Genomic DNA, 21099 nt, shown 5'->3' on the forward strand with positions numbered 1-21099 from the left:
AGCAGTGTTGAGCTGTTCTTCATCAGTTTCAGCAGTGCGGAATGAAGAAAAGGAGCTGTCTTCAAGGTTTGGCACTGGAATAGGTCTGAGCTTCTTCTTGGGAGGCCACGACCATTCAAAGTCTCGCTCAAAGTCCATTTCTTCAAGCTCAGTCTGAGTCTTCATATGTGCAAGTGTAGCCCAGGTGCGATCAAAAACCTCATGCAGATAATGATGGTTGAGCTTCGCAGAGTTCTGTGTGTCAGTGACGGTTTTCACAATGGCGCCAAACTGGCATTTGACCCACTTGTGATTGCGATCCACCTTCTAGTGAAGACTGAGGAGGAGCTCTCTTGTATTCATCACGCGAGGAGCAACGGGGCTTGCCGAACGAGTGTCAGTATCATCCCATGAAGAATAAGCTTCTAGCTCTCTGAACTGGCCATCAAGGGGCCTACTGCCTTCTTCAATCACAGATTTGCCTTTTCCTTAAATGGACTCAAAAGTCTTCTTGTTGACCTCGATAGGAGGCATATAACCAACATGGTTTTGGAAATCAGCGTGGAAGTTGATGCCTGTCCTTGTCCTAATGAATCTCATGATCCATGGGGCATATATCTTGTGATCAAAAGGACACATAGCATTGTCGGCCAAAGTCCTCAAGAAGAAATCATGGATGTTGATAGGAATACCATGGATAATGTTGAAGAGCATATTCTTCATGAGGCCTACAACATCTTCTTCATCATCATGGCCTTTGATCGGTGCGAGCACACTGCAGAGGATTCTGTAAACAGATCTGGGTGTGTACTTGAGCTCGTGGACGAGGAAGGTTGTTCTCGGAGGTTTTCCTTCAGCCAAAGGCTTCATGAGGACTTCCATCATCCCATTGGGCAGCTCACGCTCACCATAAAGCTTCACAGCCTCATCTGAGGGAATTGGTACATGCAGTTCTCGAAGGAGTTCAGTAGGAGGAGCCTTGTAGTGAGTGTTTTGTGACATCCAATCAAACACCCAAGTGTTAATGTCTTCAGGGTTGCCAGATATGTGAAGAGTGGCATAGAACTGAAGAATTAGCTCGTTGTTCCAGTCAGAGATGTCGGAGCACATTGGGAGTAAACCAACATCATGGAGTACACTGAGGACTGGCTCCAGGCATGGTATTGCTTCAAGTTCAACATGAGAAATATGCCTGTGCTAGAATATCTTGTTTCGTCCACATAGCACAGAGGCATAGTAGTTTATCTGAGTCCTAGTCCAAAACTTCAGATGCCTCATTTGAGGCTTGTCATAGGGGTTTTCTCCAATGAAGTACATGCGTTCTTCAAAGAAATTTTCCTTTTGAAACTTAGGACGCTTGGAGAATGGCTGACATTGAACTGGCTTAAGATTTTGCTGAGGAATTGGAGGAGAGACAACAATGGCAGTCTCTGGGTTGAGCACGACGAATGCATTGTCTTGGTCAGGTGCATTCTCCTCAGCATTTCCTCCGGGTGAGGAATTTCAGCGGCTGGTACTTCAGGCTGAGGGGATGGAGCTGGCTGCGCTTCAGGCTGAGGGGCTTGCTCTGGCTGTGCATCAGGCTGAGGAATAGCTTCTTCTTGCTCTGTTGGAGGAGTTGGGTCAGCCTGTTCCTCATCTTGAGGATTTTTCTCAAAGCGTTGAATTTCATCAGCATGAGGATTTTCATGTTTTTCTTCCTCAGCTGGCTTGGTGGTAGATGCAGTTTCATCAGCTGGTGCAGCTGATGCTTGAACAGTGTCTTTCTGAGGAATGAAAGGCAGAGGACTGTCGTCTATATGAATTTCCTCGTCAGTGTGTTCCTCAGAGGCGGCATCCTTCATTTCCTCATCTGCCTTTTTCGCTGGATCATCAATGATGACTGTTTCATAAGAAGGAGCGATATTCAGGGGCACAGGGTCCAGAGGAGCAGTTTCTTCAAGTGCTTTGAGGCGCTTGGCCTCAGTTTCTTCTTCTGCTGAGGAGGCCTTTTCTTTTTGGCTTCCTTCTCAGCAGCCCTGGTTTTCTTCACGTCTGATGCAGACGGAGTCATATTCTTCACCGTTGAAGCTTTTGGTGAAGGGGTTCTCTTGACAGATTCTTCAGCTGGTATTGAGGAACCATCTGGAACAGAGTCATCAGCTTGCTTTGGCGAAGCAGCTGGGTCAGGGGCAGTCTCATCAGCTGCAGCAAATTCATCAGCAGGAGTTTCCATGATGATTTCTTCAATAGCCGGTTCATCCACACGGCGTTCTTGGTGTACTTCCTCAGCTTGAGGAGTTTCCTTATCATGAGGAGATTCATCTGGTGGCTCCTCAATCAGGGGCTAAGAAGTTGGTGCTGGGGGTGCAACCTTCTTATTGTAATCATCAACAGCACTAGTGGCCAGCTTGATGAAATTGCTTTTGAGACTCTTACGATCTGACAGCTTGGAGTACTTGTCAGTCAATTTCTTCAGCTCTGCCTGTGTTGATACCAGTGCATCAGGAGTCAACTTGAGGAGATTCTTCTTGAGGAATTTCTCCTTTTTAAGCTTTGCAACTTTGGCCTGCTTGGCCTGCTGTTCTTTCCACTTGGCTTCATTGATGAAAGTGGTCACCATGTGGCTGATGCCAGGGGGAAGTTTCAAATCATCAAGCGGAGTGTTTGGGTCCTCATATCAGACGTTGATGTAGTCAAGGAGGACCTTGGTGTCCATTGCCACATGAATAGTACTGCCTGATGCTTGAGCTACTCTTTCTTGCTTGTTTCTGATGATTGCTTACAGGGTTTGATCATCAAATTCATCATTGACCTCTGATGCAGACGGGACGGTGATGATTTTGCTGGGGCTTGGCAGAGTTGCACGTTCAACAGATACCTGAGTCTTCGCAGGAGGCGTTGAAGACTTCGTCTCCAAGCTGGTTGCAGCTGGGAGTGAGGAGCTGGAGCTGGCGGTCATAGGCTTCATGACCTGCTTGTGTACTGGTTTCTCTTGAGGCTTTGGTGGTGGTGCTGAGGATTTTGGAGCTGAGGAGATTGGTACTGAGGGCTTTGGCGTTGATGGTTTTGGTGCTGAAGGTTTTGGTGCTGAGGGTTTTGTAACAGAAGCTTGGGCAGACTTCTCTTGAGGCTTTGGAGCCCTTGGCTTTGATGGTACAGACTGCATTTGAGGAATTTTTGAGCCAGAGGTCTCAGCGGCAGAGGAAGTAGCAGCAGGTGAGGCAGCAGCTGAGGATTCATTGAATTTCCTCACTGCAGCTTCTGCCTGCTTCTTGAGCTTAGTCACATGCTTTTCCTTCTCATCTGGATAGTCATCAATGGTCTTGAGGCTTGAGGGGTGTGCTACATGATGATCCTCAAGTGGGGCCCGTTTGCCAGGGGGCTTCAGAGCGAATTTCTTCGCATACTTGGGAGTCACAAACCTGTATTCCTTCCATTCCTTCGCCCATCGGTGTTCTATCTTCTACAACCGTATCTTTCTCTTGACCATTGTCTCATTTTTATCACGCGTGCAATAGTCCAAGTAAATATCCTCAGGGATATCCACAGCTGTGTTTTGCTCAAGTTTCTTTCCTCCCTTCTGTTTTGTGTCATCCTCCATTTTCTTCAGCTGAGGATTTTGCTGATGAGATTGAATTCTTGAGGATTCTGATGAGACTTGAAGATTTTCTTCCAGAAACGCTGCAATTGAGTTAATGTGATGAGAACCGAGAGATTCATCAGCTGACATGTGTGTACCTGTGAACAGGTTATAGTTGCGAGGAACTTGGAGAGGTCATATGCCTTCTCAGATTTGAAGAAAATGAAAAACTTTGACAGTTGAGGAATATAACCACTGGTTGAGGAATTTGCCTAAGCATACTGTTCTTGGGTTCCAGAGTTGTACAGATCCGAAAATTCGCACAATTGAGGAATCTCGTGAAAATCTTAGATGCTTAGCATAGTTCATCAATGATGTGGTGATAGGCAGTGTTTGAGGAATCAAGTGCTATGGATTCTTGAGGAAAAACAGATTTCACATAGAAGATGTAAAATTTTAGATCTAACTTGCGGTAAAAATGGGATTTATTTGCCGTGGAAGGTGCGCACGAAGAACACAGAAAGGTGTGTGTGGAGAAGCTCTTCGGTCGCGTGTCCAATGCACCCTAACCCGGCGACAGAGGACGTCTACGGCGGCGGCGGACGAAGATGGTCCGACTCCGGCGTGGTTCCAGCAACGGAGAGGTCGAGGCAGTGAAGCTCTTCCTCACCGGCGACGATACTACCAGCGATGGCGCTAGGGTTCAGTGGTGTTTGCTGTGGCAGAAGAGCGATGGAGCGAAGAAGAGTATGCCGAGGGGGATAAGGACATATTCATAGCCAAAAGTTACTCTTGGCGCGAAAATTTCGGACCAAACAGCCCCTGCCTCTACGTCTCCGTAGGACACGTGTAGCTCCCGAACAGTGCGGTGGAGATAGTGGAGATCGTGGTTATCCGATCGTGGGAAGTGGGGTTCAGTTACTATGTATTAAAGAAACAATTTTTGAAGATTTGAGGATTTTCGTTACAAAATCATCAGCTGACAAGGACGCAGTGAGGATTTTGAGGAAAGTTTCAAGTAGAACGCATATGAGGAATTGAATAGACTGGACGAGTATAGCATAGAGGGAAAGTAGGGTCCGATCACATTCATTTAGCAGAAATATCAAATTGAAGGAATAGCTATAAGTGAATGCTGTTGAGGACTTGAAATCACAGTCTATCTAGTCAAATGAAAGTCATCAAGTGTTTTTGAAGATTTTGTGATAAATCATCACAATGAAGAACAGCTGTTTTGAAGAAAAACACATTTTGAGGAAATAGAACATTTGAAGAAAATCAACTTGAGGAATTTCACATTGGGCGGTGGCGTGACCCACCATATAAGAATGTTGATTACAGACGCCGCGTATAATTGTCATAGGGCCCTGAGAATCAATTTCTTCATTGATTTCTTCACACTCAGAGTGACATTCTTCATCAGTTGAAGAAAATCGATTCATCATGTGTTGCACATCTAAGTCATCAATTTTGCATAAGTGTTAGGATGTGTGCATGTTTTTACAAAACATTTGAAGATTCTAAGATATTTAGCTCACACCGCAACTTGCAAAACCTTTTCTCGTCCAAGGGCTTAGTGAAGATATTTGCCAGTTGATCATCAGTCTTCACATGGTCGATGAGGATATTGCCCTTGAGGACATGGTCCCGAAGAAAATGATGACGAATCTGGATGTGTAGTCTTCGAGTGCTGTACTGGGTTGTATGCAATCTTGATAGCACTCTCATTGTCATAGTAGAGAGGCACATTCTTCATGTTGATGCCGTAGTCCTTGAGGGTTTGCTTCATCCATAGTAATTGAGCACAGCAAGAACCAGCAGCAATGTACTCAGCTTCGGCAGTGGAGTGTGATACACAGTTCTGCTTCTTTGAGGACCAGCAAACTAGTGATCTTCTGAGGAAATGGCATGCGCCAGAAGTTGACTTGCGATCCACACGGTCACCAGCATAGTCAGAATCAGAATACCCTATCAGATGAAGATTTGAGACCTTGGGATACCATAATCCTAGTGTTGGTGTGTGTGCTAAGTATCGAAGAATATGTTTCACAGCCTTATGGTGTCATTCCTTCGATTTTGCTTGAAAACGTGCACACATGCAAACACTAAGCATTATATCTGGCCTAGATGCACATAGATACAATAAAGAACCAATCATAGAACGATATACCTGCTGATCGAAATCTTTACCATTTTCATCAGTGCCGAGGTGGCCGTTCGTAGGCATTGGGGTCTTGGCACCTTTGCATTCATGCATGTCGAATTTCCTCAGAACATCCTTGAGGTCTTTCTCCTATGATATGAAGATTCCATTGCTTTGTTGACGAATTTGAAGACCTAAGAAGAATTTCAGCTCCCCCATCATGGACATCTGATATTCTTCACTCATCAGGTAGGCAAATTTATCACTGTATCGTTTGTGAGTACAGCCAAATATGATATCATCAACATATATTTGACACACAAATAGCTCATTATCATAGGATTTAGTGAAAAGAGTTGGATCGAGTTAACCAGGTTTGAAGCCTTTCTTCATGAGGAATTCCTTCAATGTATCATACCATGCCCGAGGGGCTTGCTTGAGACCATAAAGAACCTTCTTCAGTCTGAAGACTTTGTCTGGATTCTTTGGATCCTCAAAACCTGGGGGATGAGGAACATATACTTCTTCCTGAAGCTTACCATTGAGGAATGCACTTTTCACAACCATTTGATATAAGATGATGTTATGATGATTAGCATAAGCAAGTAGTATTCGAATAGCTTCAAGTCTAGCAACAGGTGCAAAAGTTTCATCGAAATCTATTCCTTCAACCTGGGTGTAGCCTTGGGCTACAAGTCTTGCCTTGTTCCTCACCACTTGACCGTCCTCATCTTGCTTGTTTCGGAAAATCCACTTGGTGCCGATGATGTTGTGCTTGCGAGGATCTGGTCGTTTGACGAGCTCCCATATGTCATTCAGCTTGAATTGAAGAAGTTCGTCTTGCATAGCTTGGATCCACTCCGGTTCCAGAAAAGCCTCAGCAACTTTTGAGGGTTCTGTGATAGACACAAAAGAAGAATGCCCACAAAAGTATACTAAGTGTGAAGCTTTTGAGCGAGTGAGAGGACCTGGCGCGTTGATGTCGTTGAGGATTTTGTCAAGTTCTACTTCATTTGCAATCCTCGGATGAGTTGGTTGAAGATTTTGTCTGGGCTGAGGAAGTGGTTCTGGTGCAATTTCCTCAGGAGCATCTTCTTGATTTTAATCAGTGATGGGGATCGTTTCTTCACCAATTTCCTTAGTGGGGACAATGTCTTCAGTAGGCTTGATCTTTATTGCTTCCTCAGGAGACAACTTATCTCGATCAGAAGGCAATTTCTCTCTTTGCGAGCCATTAGTTTCATCGAACCGCACATCCACAGTCTCAACAACTTTGTTGTGATAGTTGTTGAAGACTCTGTAAGTGCGCGAGTCCTTTCCATAACCGAGCATAAAACCTTCATGTGCCTTAGGTGCAAATTTTGAGCTATGGTGAGGATCTCTAATCCAGCATTTTTCACTGAAGACTTTGAAATAACTTACATTGGGTTTCTTGTCAGTGAGGAGTTCATATGAGGTTTTCTTGAGGAATTTGTGAAGATATACCCTGTTGATGATATGGCATGCAGTGTTGATTGCTTCAGGCCAAAAGCAACGAGGAGTCTGATATTCTTCAAGCATAGTTCTTGCCATTTCAACTAGAGTCCTGTTCTTCCTTTCGACAACACCATTCTGCTGAGGAGTATAAGGAGCAGATAATTCGTGAGTAATACCAAGTTCATCAAGATAATCATCAAGACCAGTGTTTTTGAACTCGGTTCCATTATCACTCCTGATATGTTTGATCTTGATGCCAAAGTTCGTCGAGGCCCTTGAACAAAATCGTTTGAAGATTTCCTACACTTCAGTTTTATACACTATGATATGCACCCAAGTATATCTGGAATAATCATCAACTATGACGAAGCCATATAAAGATGCTGCATTGGTTAGTGTGGCATGGTGAGCAGGTCCAAATAAATCCATATGAAGCAATTCGAATGGACGTGTAGTGGTCATGATAGTGTTCGAGGGGTGCTTGGATCTGGTCATTTTCCCAGATTCACAAGCACCGCAGAGACGATTCTTGAGGAATTTGACTGATTCAATGCCGATAACATGCTTCTTCTTCGCGAGCGTGTGCAAATTCCTCATGCCTGCATGACCTAGTCTTCGGTGCCACAACCATCCTTCTGAGGTTTTTGCTAATAAGCAAGTGGCTGGTTGAGGACCTGTAGAGAAATCAACAATGTACAAATCCCCTCTTCTTACACCTTCGAAGACTTTGGATCTGTCAGATTCCATGATGACTACACATCTATATCTACCAAAGATAACAATCATATCAAGATCACAAACCATCGAGACTGACATGAGGTTAAAACCCAGGGATTCAACAAGCATCACTTTGTCCATATGCCTATCCTTGGAAATAGCCACTTTGCCATGTCCCAATACCTTGCTTTTATCTTTGTCAGCATACGTGATTTGCTTCAGAGGTGATGGAGTTAGTGGCATATTCATCAGTAAGATTTTATCACCAGTCATGTGATGTGTGCAGCAACTATCAAGAACCCACTCAGTATTCTTGGGTTTGTCATCCTGCAAATGGATTAGTACAGCTTACCATCTCATATGCTTCAGATTTGAAGAATATGATACTAATTTCATCAGATCAGTAATTTCATCATAACAGAAATGTAAGGACGTGTGAAATATTTCTATTTCATCAATCATTAGCTTGCATCCTATCAAGCATTTCATCAGGTCTCCAGCAAATTCTTCAGATGATGATTTTCATCTGGAGACCTCACCTGCAGAAGTGATTAGTTTGATTTCTTCACCACCCACATCTGAAGGGGTGGCAAAGCATTCATCATCCTGCGAGCACCATATGAGAAAGGTGGCATTGAGGCCAATGCACTTCTCTTAACAGTAGGGGGATTAAAGTACTCATATGAATATGCAGAGAACTGGTTAGAGGATTTATGAACATAATGATTTGAGGAGTAACGCTCATATTCGTATTCCTTGTAGTTTCCCTACATGTTAGATGCATTAGCACGGGTACGAGCATAGTTTTGACCAGTTGAGGATTTTGATCCTCTTGAAGACTTCGGTCCTCCTGAGGAATTTGATCTGGGGTTCAGATTCTTCAGTGGTGGTGTCATGAGGACATTCACCTGAAGATTTTCAAGACAGCTTTTGGGATCCTAGATTTTCCTCACGGGAGGGCCATTCCTGTAGTTAGTTCCAACATATCGAGCAAATAGTTCACTAGATTGATTTTTGAACAGTTTATTGTTGGAGTCAAATGACTCATCTGAGGAATAGGATAATTCACATGAAAAGCCAGTTAGATTAGATGGATCAAAAGGAGGCCCAGTAGCAGCAACCCATGAGGTTTTGGGATACTGCTCAGCTTTCCAATAAGATCCATCAGCATTTAATTTCCTCTCAAAGGCAATTCCTTCTTTCCTCGGGTTCCTGTTCAAGATCTGCTTTTTGAGCACATCACAAAGGGTTTGATGTCCTTTGTGGATTTTGTATATGCCTGTCACGTACAATTCCTTCAACCCTGCATTTCCATCAGTAACATTTGTGTTTTCCTCAAGTGACGAAATAGACACAACAGGTGCAGTTGAAGAATTTGTCGCAATAGCAGCATTTGATGATTGTGGTGAGGAATTAGCAGTTTCGCGTTCAATGCATTTAAGACATGGAGGAATGAATTCAACTTGACCAGCGCTGATCTGTTGAGCTAGTAATGAATCATTTTCCATACGAAGATCATCATGAGACATCCTCAGCTTCTCAAGATCAAGCTTCCTTTGAAGAAATTCATAGGAAATCTTCTCATGATTAGTGAGGAGTGTATCATAATGATCCTGAATATTATCAAATCTAGACTGAAGACTTTTCACATCTTCAGTGAGGATTTGGGTAAGGTTCATTTCATCATTCAACAGATCATCACTTTTATCTAGAAGTTTCTGAAGCTTTTCCAGGGCAGTTTGTTGTTTAGTGGCAATGATAGCAAGTTTACTGTAACTGGGTTTCTTATAATCATCAGGTTCATAGTCACTTGAATCAGAGGAGGAGGCATTATTTGGTACCTTTGAACCTTTTGCCATGAAGCAATAGGTTGGAGCGAAGTCATCAGCATAGTCATCAGTATGGATGGTGCAATCATTTTCTTCAAGATTGAAGATTGACTTGCTGACGAAAGTGGTTGCCAGTGCAAGACTAGCCTGTCCGGATTCTGAGTCTTCATCAGAACCCTCTTCTTCATCACATTCCTCTGATTCTGCCTCGGAGTCCATTTCCTTGCCAATAAGTGTTCGAGCCTTTCTGAAACTTGTCTTCTTGTGTGAGGAGGGCTTTGAAGATGAGGATTGTGAAGATTTCTTCTTCTTCTTTGAGTCATCAGAACTGTCATCCTTGAATTTCTTCTTCTTTGATTCCTTTCCCCAACGGGGACAATCAGCAATGTAATGATCTAATTTCTTGCACTTGTGGCAGGTTCGTTTCTTGTAGTCCTCAGATGACGATTCTGATTTCCTCATGTCTCTTCTTGAAGATTTACCGAACAGGCCACGTCGTGTAAATCTCTGGAATTTCCTCACGAGCATTGCAAGCTCCTGTCCAAATTCTTCAGGGTCACCAATGTTGTCATCTGTGTCTTCGTCTTCAGATGAGGAAATTACTCTAGCCTTTAGTGCACGTGGTCTGGAATAGATGGGTCCATATAGATATCTCTTTTCTTCTAGCTGGAATTCATGAGTATTTAGCCTTTCAAGTATATCAGCTGGATCAAGCATCTTGTAGTCTGGTCTTTCTTGAATCATCAGAACTAAAGTATCAAATGAAGAATCCAAAGATCTCAGTTGTTTCTTCACAACTTCGTGATCAGTGACGTCTCGAGCTCCCAGTGCTTGCAGTTCATTTGATATGTCAGTGAGGCGATCAAAGGTGTCTTGGCAGCTTTCATTGTCATGTCTCTTGAAGCGATTGAAGAGATTGCGAAGAATATCAACACGAGAGTCACGCTGGGTTGATACTCCTTCATTTACATTGCATAGTCTCTCCCAGATCAGTGTTGCAGAGCCCAAAGCACTTACTCTTCCAAACTGGCCTTGGCTCAGATGGCCATAGATGATGTTCTTTGCTTGAGAATCGAGTTGCTTGAATTTCTTCACATCAGCAGCAGAGACACTGGCAGAGATGATGGGGACGCCATGTTCCACAATATACAAGAGATCATTATCAATAGCTTGTAGATGCATTTGCATTTTGTTCTTCCAGAAGGGAAAGTTCTTTCCTTCGTAGGTAGGACATGCTGCAGTCACCTTAAACATGCCTGCAGTCGACATAACTAAAACTCCAGGTGGTTAAAACAAAATCACACAAACACAAGGGAGTACCTTGCTCTGATACCAATTGAAAGTGCGTTATATCGACTAGAGGGGGGTGAATAGGAGATTTTTGGAATTTCATCAGTGAGGAAATTCCTTTTGAGGAAATTCCTCACTGATGACTAACTTACAGCGGAAACAGTAAAGGATCAGAAGTGCAAAGTTTCACAACATCAGTTTTTCAGAGTGAAGAATGTGAAAACAGATTGCACTGTGAGCAGGCATGCTGAATACAGATGAGGATTAACTGACGTGAAGAATTTGGGGTTGAGGAAATTCAGAGAAAGTCTTCAGCAAATTCTTCAAACAGTCTCAGTGGAAGTCATCAACACATAATACAAGGAAAGTAAGGAGTTTAGGAATTAGAACCCGTTTCTCAGTGAAGACAGTCATTGATGACGCAGTTCCAACTGCTGTGACAGTCGTACATCTGGTTTGGAGTGCCTTGGTATTGAAACCAAAGGACACACAGTCCCTACCGTATTCTCCTTGAGCTAAGGACACACAGTCCTCGCCCAACACTCGTGGTAAGTCTTCAGGGCAGACTTCCAAACCCTCACAGCCTTGGTCACCCGGCGATCCACAATTGACTGCTGGAAATCTCTAGACCATGACGCCTAACCGTCTGGAGGATGCACAGTCCTCAAAGGTAAAAGGCTTCAGTCCCACACAGGAACAACTTCTTCAGTGATGCTCAATCACTAGGTTCGGTTTGTGGTTTCAGTGTATGGGGTATTTCCTCACTGATGAATTACTCTTGAAGACTCTAAGGAATTGGGTTGCTCTTATGACAAGTGTCAGTTTCTAACGGAGCAGCCAACCAGCTAGTGGTTGTGGGGGTGGCTATTTATAGCCTGGGAGCATCCCGACATGATTTGACACTAATGCCCTTAAATAATATGACCGTTGGAGTGGATAAGACCAATGACTTGGGATGGCTATCGAAATGGTCGGAACCCTCAACTGTGAGAGTCCTCATGTCATTCGTATTCCTCACTTGAGGCTTTTTGGTAGGATTATGCTTGGGTTGGGCATCATGACGAAATTCATTCCTAAGTGTAACTTCGACCCCCCTTTAATAGTACGGTGTTCCTATTACTCAAATGCGAAGAAAATAAAACAGAAAATGTAAATCTTCATGCTTCAAATTCTTCAGAGTAATTTTCTTCAGGACACACCGGACTTCTCAATATCAGTATCTTCATGAGGAATATCAATTTCATCGCAGATTCCTCGCGATTCATTTCTTCAGCTTCAGACCAATTTCTTCAACTGAAGACATACATTTTTAGGGGTCGATATTCTTCAAATATCTCAAACTCCTCAATGACTTATAGATCCTGTGTACACTCACAAACACATTAGATACTTAACCTATAAGTCTTCAAACCACCAAAATCACCAAGGGGCACTAGATGCACTTACAGTTATCTTTGAGAAGAAGGCCCGAATCGAGAGGTATGAGACCTCCGATAAATTCTATGCTTGCAAGATGGAGGAAAATTCGTGTGTCAGTGAACATGTGCTCAGAATGTCTGGGTACTCAAACCGTCTAGCTGAGCTGGGGATTGAACTCCCGCAAGAAGCTATCACTAACAGAATTCTTCAATCACTCACATGCAAGGGATGAATAAGTCACCCGGTGAGCTATTTGCGATGCTGAAAGTCGCAGAGTCAGAAATCCAGAAAAACCATCAAGTGTTTATGGTCAATAAGACCACTGGTTTCAAGAAAAACGAGAAAGGTAAGAAGGGTAACTCCAAGAAGAGCGACAAAACTATTGCCCCTCCGACGAAGAAACCCAAGGCTGGACCTAACCTGAAAATTGAGTGCTATTATTGCAAGGGGACTGGTCACTTGAAGCACAACTGCCCCAAGTATTTGGCCGATAAGTAGGCGGCCATCGCCAAACAAGGTATATTTGATATACATGTTATTGATGTGTACCTAACCAACTCTCGTAGTAGTGCCTGTGTATTTGATACCGGTTCTGTAGCTCACATTTGCAACTCGAAGCAGGAATTGCGGAATAAACGAAGGCTGGCGAAGGATGAAGTGACGATGCGCTTGGGAAATGGTTCCAAGGTTGATGCGATCGCTGTCGGCACGGTCTCGCTTCAGTTACCATCGGGATTAGTTATGAACTTAAGTAATTGTTATTTAGTGCCTGCGTTCAGCATGAACATTATGTCTGGGTCTTGTTTATTGCGAGACGGTTACTCATTTAAGTCAGAGAATAATGGTTGTTCTATTTATATGAGTAATATCTTTTATGGTCATGCACCCAATGTGAGGGGTTTGTTTATATTGAATCTCGATTGTGATGACACTCATATCCATAACATTGAGACCAAAAGATGTAGACTTAAGAATGATAGCGCCACTTTCTTGTGGCACTGCCGCTTAGGTCATATTGGTGTTAAGGGCATGAAGAAACTCCATGCGGATGGGATTTTGGAGTCACTTGATTTTGAATCACTTGACACATGCGAACTATGCCTCATGGGCAAGATGACTAAGACTCCGTTCTCTGGAACAATGGAGCATGCAAGTCACTTGTTGGAAATCTTACATACTGATGTGTACAGACCAATGAGTGTGGAGGCGCGCGGCGGATATCATTATTTTCTCACCTTCACTGACGATTTGAGTAGGTATGGCTATATCTACTTGATGAAGCACAAGTATGAAACATTTGAAAAGTTCAAAGAATTTCAGGGTGAAGTTGAAAATCATCGTAGCAAGAAGATCAAGTTCCTACGATCTGATCGAGGGGTGAATATCTCAGTTACGAGTTTGGTGCTCACTTAAGACAATATGGAATTATTTCACAGTTGACACCTCCTGGAACACCACAGCGTAATGGTGTGTCCGAACATCGTAATCGTACTTTACTGGATATGGTGTGATCTATGATGTTTCTTACCAATTTGCCATTATAATTTTGTGCCTATGCATTAGAGACAGCTGCATTCACTTTAAGTAGGGCACCATCGAAATCCGTTGAGATGACACCATATGAGCTATGGTATGGAAAAAAACCAAAGTTGTCATTTCTTAAAGTTTGGGGATGCGATGCTTATGTCAAAAAGCTTCAGCCTGAAAAGCTGGAACCCAAAGCGGAAAAGTGTGTCTTCATAGGTTACCCAAAAGAGATAGTTGGGTACACCTTCTATCTCAGATCCGAGGGCAAATTGTTTGTCGCTAAGAACAGAGCTTTTCTTGAGAAAGAGTTTCTCTCAAAAGAATTGAGTGGGAGGAAGATAGAACTTGATGAGGTTGTGGAACCTCTGCTTCAACAAAATGGTGGCGCAGGGAAGAAAGTAATTTCAGTCAAGGCAACACCAGTTTAAGAGGAAACTAATGATGATGATCATGAAGCTTCAGATCAAGTTACTGTCGGACCTCGCAGGTCGACAAGGGCGCATATTGCTCCTGAGTGGTACGGGAATCCTGTCTTATCTATCATGTCGTTAGACAACAATGAGCCCGCGAATTATGGAGAAGCAATGGTGGGCCCAGATTCCGACAGATGGTTAGAGGACATGAAATCCGAGATAGGATCTATGTATGAAAACAAAGTGTGGACTTTGGAAGTATTACCTGAAGGTCGCAAGGCTATTCAGAACAAATGGATCTTTAAGAAGAAGACGGACGTAGACGGTAATGTGATCGTTTATAAAGCTGGACTTGTGGCAAAGGGTTTTTCACAAGTTCAAGGAGTTGACTACAATGAGACATTCTCACCCGTAGCGATGCTTAAGTCCGTCCGAATCATGTTAGCAATAGCTGCATTTTTCGATTATCAAATCTGGCAGATGGATGTCATAACGGCATTCCTTAATAGGGTTCTTAAGGAAGAGTTGTATATGATGCAGCCCTAAGGTTTTGTCGATCCAGAGAATGCTGACAAAGTATGCAAGCTCCAGCAATCCATTTATGGACTGGTGCAAGCATCTCGAAGTTGGCATAAGCGCTTTGATGAGGTGATCAAGGCGTTTGGGTTTATACAAGTTGTAGGAGAAGCTTGTATTTACAAGAAATTGAGTGGGAGCTCTGTACCGTTTCTAATATTATATGTGGGTGACATATTGCTGATTGGAAACAATGTGGAGTTTTTTGAGAGCGTAAAGGATTACTTGAACAAAAGTATTTCAATGAAAGACCTAGGAGAAGATGCTTACATATTAGGCATTAAGATCTATGGAGATAGATCGAGGCGCCTAATAGGAATTCACAAAGCACATACCTTGATAAAGTTTTGAAAAAGATCAAAATGGAACAATCCAAGAAGGGGTTATTGCTTGTGTTACAAGGTATAAAGTTGAGTAAGACTCAGTGTCCAGTAACTACAGAAGATAGAGAAAAGATGAGTACTATACCCTATGCTTCAGCCATAGGGTCTATCATGTATGCAATGTTGTGCGCAAGACCGGACGTCAGCCTGGCCATTAGCATGGCAGGCAGATTTCAAAGTGATCGAGGAGTGGAACACTGGGCGGCGGTCAAGAATATTCTGAAGTACCTGAAAAGGACTAAGGAAATGTTTCTCGTTTATGGAGGTGACGAAGAGCTCATCATTAAGGGTTACGTCGATGCAATCTTTGACACTGATCCGGATGACTCCAAGTCACAAACCGGATACTTATTTATTCTCAATTGGGGTACGATAAGCTGGTGCAGTTCCAACCAAAGCATTGTAGTAGATTCTACATGCGAAGCAGAGTACATGGCTGCCTCGGAGGCAGCTAAGGAGGGTATCTGGATGAAGTAGTTCATGATAGATCTTGGAGTTGTGCCAAGCACACTAAATCCAATAACTCTGTTCTGTGACAACACTGGTGTCATCGCTCTGGCCAAGGAACCAAGGTTTCACAAGAAGACTAGATACATCAAAGGACGCTTCAACCTCATCCGCGACTATGTCGAAGGAGAGGACGTAAATAGTTGCAAAGTGCACATGAATCTGAATGTTGCACATCCGTTGACTAAACCTCTTCCACGAGCGACGCATGATCAACACCAGAACTATATGGGTGTTAGATTCATTCCAATGTAAATCACATAGCGATGTGAGACTAGATTATTGACTCTAGTGCAAGTGGGATACTATTGGAAATATGCCCTAGAGGCAATAATAAAATAGTTATTATTACATTTCCTGTTTCAAGATAATCATTTATTATCCATGCTATAATTTAATTGAATGGAAACATAAATGCATGTGTGGATATATAGACAAAACTATGTCCCTAGTAAGCCTCTAGTTGACTAGCTAGTTGATCAAGGATGGTTAAGGTTTCCAGACGATAGACAAGTGTTGTCACTTGATGACGGGATCACATGATTGGGAGAATTATGTGATGGACTAGACCCAAACTATAAATATAGCATGTGATCGTGTCATTTTGTTGCTATTGTTTTCTGCATGTCAAGTATTCATTCCTATGACCATGAGATCATGTAACTCACTGACAACGGAGGAATGCCTTGTGTGTATCAAACGCCGCAACGTTACTGGGTGACTATAAAGGTGCTCTACAGGTATCTCTGAAGGTGTCCGTTGAGTTAGCATGGATCAAGACTGGGATTTGTCACTCCGTATGAGGGAGAGGTATCTCGGGGCCCACTCGGTAATGCAACATCACATACAAGCCTTGCAAGCAATGTGACTAAAGAGTTAGTCATGGGATCTTGTATTACAGAACGACTAAAGAGACTTCCTGGTAATGAGATTGAAATAGGTATGGGGATACCGATGATCAAATCTCGGGCAAGTAACATACCGAAGGACAAAGGGAATGATATACGGGATTATATGAATCCTTGGCATAGAGGTTCAACCTATAAGATCTCCGTAGAATATGTAGGATCCAATATGGACATCCAGGTCCCGCTATTGGATATTGACCGGAGAGTGTCTCAGGTCATGTCTACATAGTTCTCAAACCCGCATGGTCTGCACGCTTAAGGTTCGGTGACGTTTCGGTATAGTTGAGTTATAGGTGCTAGTGACCGAAGTTTTTTTCGGAGTCCCGGATGAGATCCGGGACGTCACAAGGGTTTACATAATGGTCCGGAAACGAAGATTGATATATAGGATTGTTGCATTTGGCTTCCAGAAAGATTTCGGGCATTGCCGGCAGTGTACTGGGAGTAACGAATGGGTTCTGGGGTTTTACCGGGAGGGGCCACCCACCCGGGAGAGAACCTAATAGGCCCATGGGTGGCACACCAGCCCATAGTGGGCTGGTGAAGCCAGTCCAATAGGGCTATTTCGGCCAAGGAGAAAAAACAATGCAAAAGGAAAAAAAGAGAGGAGGTGGGAAGGAAGGCAGGGACTCCTCCCTCCAATCCGAATTGGAGGAGTATCCCTCCTCTCCTCCACTTCGGACGACGCGTTGGAGGCTCCCTTGAGCCTCAAGGCTAGCCCCTCCCCTCCTCCTATATATATTAGAGGTTTTCGGGTTGAGACACAACTTTTCCACGTGCAACCCGAAACCTCTACTTTGTAGTTCTTCCTCTAGATCGGGTTTCTGCGGTGTTTAGGCGAAGCCCTACAGGAATAAGATCATCACCACCACTGACGCGTCGTCATGCTGTCGAAGAACTCATCTACTTCCCCGTCTCTCTTGCTTGATCAAGAAGGCGGAGATCGCCATCAACATGTACATGTGCTGAACGCGGAGGTGTCGTCTGTTCGGTGCTAGATCGGGATGGACCGTGGGACGGCGGTGATTTGGATAGCGAAGACGTTGCACTACATCAACCATGTTTCTTAATGCTTCCCGCTTAGCGATCTACAAGGGTATGTAGATCCAATCTCCCTCTCGTAGATGATCATCACCATGATAGATCTTCGTGTGCGTTGAATTTTTTTTGTTTCCCATGCAATGTTCCCCAACAGCACCAAATATAGCTTGGGAAGCATGCTAGAATACTTTGAGAATTTATTGATAATATTTCCTTCGGAAATATTTCAAAAGGTTAAAACAGATAGAATAGGTTTTCAAGGATTAGCTCAAATATTTTGAACATAAATAGGGGTTTAAAATCTTATGTATGGAAAATATATGTCCTCTGAGTATACCCAACTTTTCTCAGATTTTTCTAAGGCAGAAAAATAATATTCCGTTCAGAAATATCATTTCTGGCCTCAGAAAAGGACATGCAAAAAAGAATAGAAAAAATATTTTTTAAAATAATCATTTTATGATTTTGGAGAGTTACAATAGTGCTAAAATCAGAATGCAATCTTTGGGTGAAGGCACACCTCTGAATCAGGGACTTGTTGTGCAAACCCCAAAGCAAGCTTTTGAAATAATCAAATATGAGAAAATGATCTTTTGGAAAATAACATGTTATAAAAATATTGCTTTTGGATCCACTCACTCAAGCATACACACAAACAATGGCAATCATGGCACTCATAGCACTTGCTTAAAAAGTTTTAATAAACTCAGGTTTTGAAGAGACCACAATTGAAATAAAGTGAAAACACGGTTTGACATCTCATGAGCTAACTTAAGAGTTTTTAACTATTGAGTTAGTCGTTCAATTTCTTTCTTATCATCATCATTTGGTTTCTCTTGACTAGCATGATAAATAGCAAGTTCATTTCAAGTGCATTCACTAGCTTTATCTAGAAGCAAGTCATCTTCTCCTAACAAGTCATCCTCATCAATATTGAAATCAAGATACTCACGATGTGATACCTTGGGACCTTTAGCGATGAAGCAGTTTCCGACTCCCTCTTTTGGTGAATCAAATAAGTCATAGGAGTTGGTGGGAACAAGAGCAATCCTGGCAACACCTTCATCTGGACTATAGTCGGAGTTGGAGTGATAGCTTCTCTCGGAATAGTGATCAGACTTGGAGCCACAGACCCATTTACCAACTTGAGCTTGATGTCTTCTTCTTGAACTGCTCTTGGTGTATTTGTCCATCTTCTCCGATTCCTTGCCTCTCCGTGATGTCTTCATTCATAGTGATCTAATATACTCCTTCTCTCTCTACGAGGTGACTCATCTCTTGAGCTTCGTCTTCGAGGTGACTCTTATCTTCTTTTGTAGGGAGCCGAGCACTCATTTGAGTAGTGTCCGGGCTTCCCACACTTGTAGCAGTTTTGGTCCCGACTGGATGAGCCCTTCTCATCATGTCTTGAACTTGAGGTTCTATCTTTGCCTCTACTCTTGTAGAACTTGTTGAATTTTCTGACCATGAGGCTTATCTCTTCATCAGAGACAAGATTGTCTTTTGAAGTAGTGGGAGCATCACATGAAGCTATATAAGCACCGCTTGACTTGTTGTGCAGCTCATCTTTGTCCATGAGTGACATATCATGAGCAACAATCCTACCAATGACTTTAGTTGGCTTGAGATATTTTTAATTTGGCATCATTAGGATCAATGTGCACACTGTGTCATACTTGCCATCAAGAGCTCTAAGTATCTTCTTGATGATCAGTTTGTCGGTCATCTCTTTGCTTCCTAAGCTGGCAATCTCATTGGTGATGAGAGCTAGCCGAGAGTACATTTCAACGACTCCTTCACCATCCTTCATCTTGAACTTGTCAAGCTGACTTTGAAGCACATCCAACTTAGATTCTTTGATATAATCAATACCTTCGTGCATATCAACCAAAGTATCCCAAATTTCTTTCGCATTCTCAAGACGACTGATTTTGTTTAATTCTTCGGGACAAAGGCAGTTGAAGATGATATCGCAGGCTTGAGCATTAAGTTGCAACATCTTCAGTTAATCAACTGTCGCATCACGATCTGGTTCATGCCCTTCTCCAAAGAAGTTGCCTTGCACACCAACACGAATAACAGCCCAAACATGAGGATTAAAGCCGAGTATATGCATTTTCATTTTATGCTTCCAACTAGCAAAATTAGTGTCATCAAAGTAAGGACCTCCATGATGATAATTTCCCTCACTAGATGCCATACTCTCCTAGGTTGCTAAACCAATGAAATGGAGACCAAAGCTCTGATACCACCGGTAGGATCGAAAGTATGTCTAGAGGGGGGGGGTGATTCGACTACTTGAATTTTTTTTTTTTGCCTTTTCCCAATTTTACTTGAGAGACAACTACGACAATTATAACAAGTCAAGTACACCCTACACATGCAGTTCTAATAGTATAGGAGCGGAAAGTAAACATGCAAGTGTAAATAGAGGAGTAAGGTAGGGAGATCAAATGCATGAGGTTGACATCGCGATTTTTGGCATGGTTCCGATAGGTGGCGCTATCATACATCCGTGTTAGTGGAGACTTCAACCCACAGAGGGTAATGGTTGCGAGAGTCCACGGAGGGATCCACCCATGGAGGGTCCACAAAGAAGCGACCTTGTCTATCCCACCACGGCTTACTTCCACGGAGGACTAGCCTTACTCACGGTAGTTCTTCATGAAGTAGGCGATCTCCTTGCCCTTACGAACATCTTGGTTGAACTCCACAACACAAAGTAGGAGGCTCCCAAGCGACACCTAACCAATCTAGGATGCATTACCCTCCAAAAGGTAACAGATGGGGTAGATCAATGAACTCCTTGCTATTGTGCTTCTAAATATAGTCTCCTCAACACAAATCACTCTCTCACAGAATATGCATGGGTAGGAGAGGTTGATTTGGTGGAAAGCAGTTTGGGGAGGCTAGAGATCAAGTTTCAAATGATTGGATTGGATTATCTTGGTCTCAACACATGAGTAGGTGGTTCTCTCTTAGAAAATGGATCTGGAAATGAAGTGTATGTTCTAAGTGCTTGTCCCATGAATGAGAGGTGGGTGAAGGGGTATATATAGGCAGCAGCCAAAATCCAACCGTTACACACGAAAGAGCAAACTAGGTGACACCGAAGTGGACAACTCGGTGGTACTGACTAGTGCTAAAGGTCTGAACTTTTGAATCTCGGTGAGACCGATATGTAGAACTCGGTGGCACCGAAAAGGTGACTAATGGTCAGATGGCCAAACTCGGTGGCACCAATACTCAAACTAGGAAATTCAGATTTTGTGTATCTTGGCAACAGATTGTTGGTCACACTGGACTCGATAGCAACGATGCAGTATCGG

Source organism: Hordeum vulgare, chromosome 7H (assembly GCF_904849725.1).
Source record: "Hordeum vulgare subsp. vulgare chromosome 7H, MorexV3_pseudomolecules_assembly, whole genome shotgun sequence".
Lineage (NCBI taxonomy): Eukaryota > Viridiplantae > Streptophyta > Magnoliopsida > Poales > Poaceae > Hordeum > Hordeum vulgare.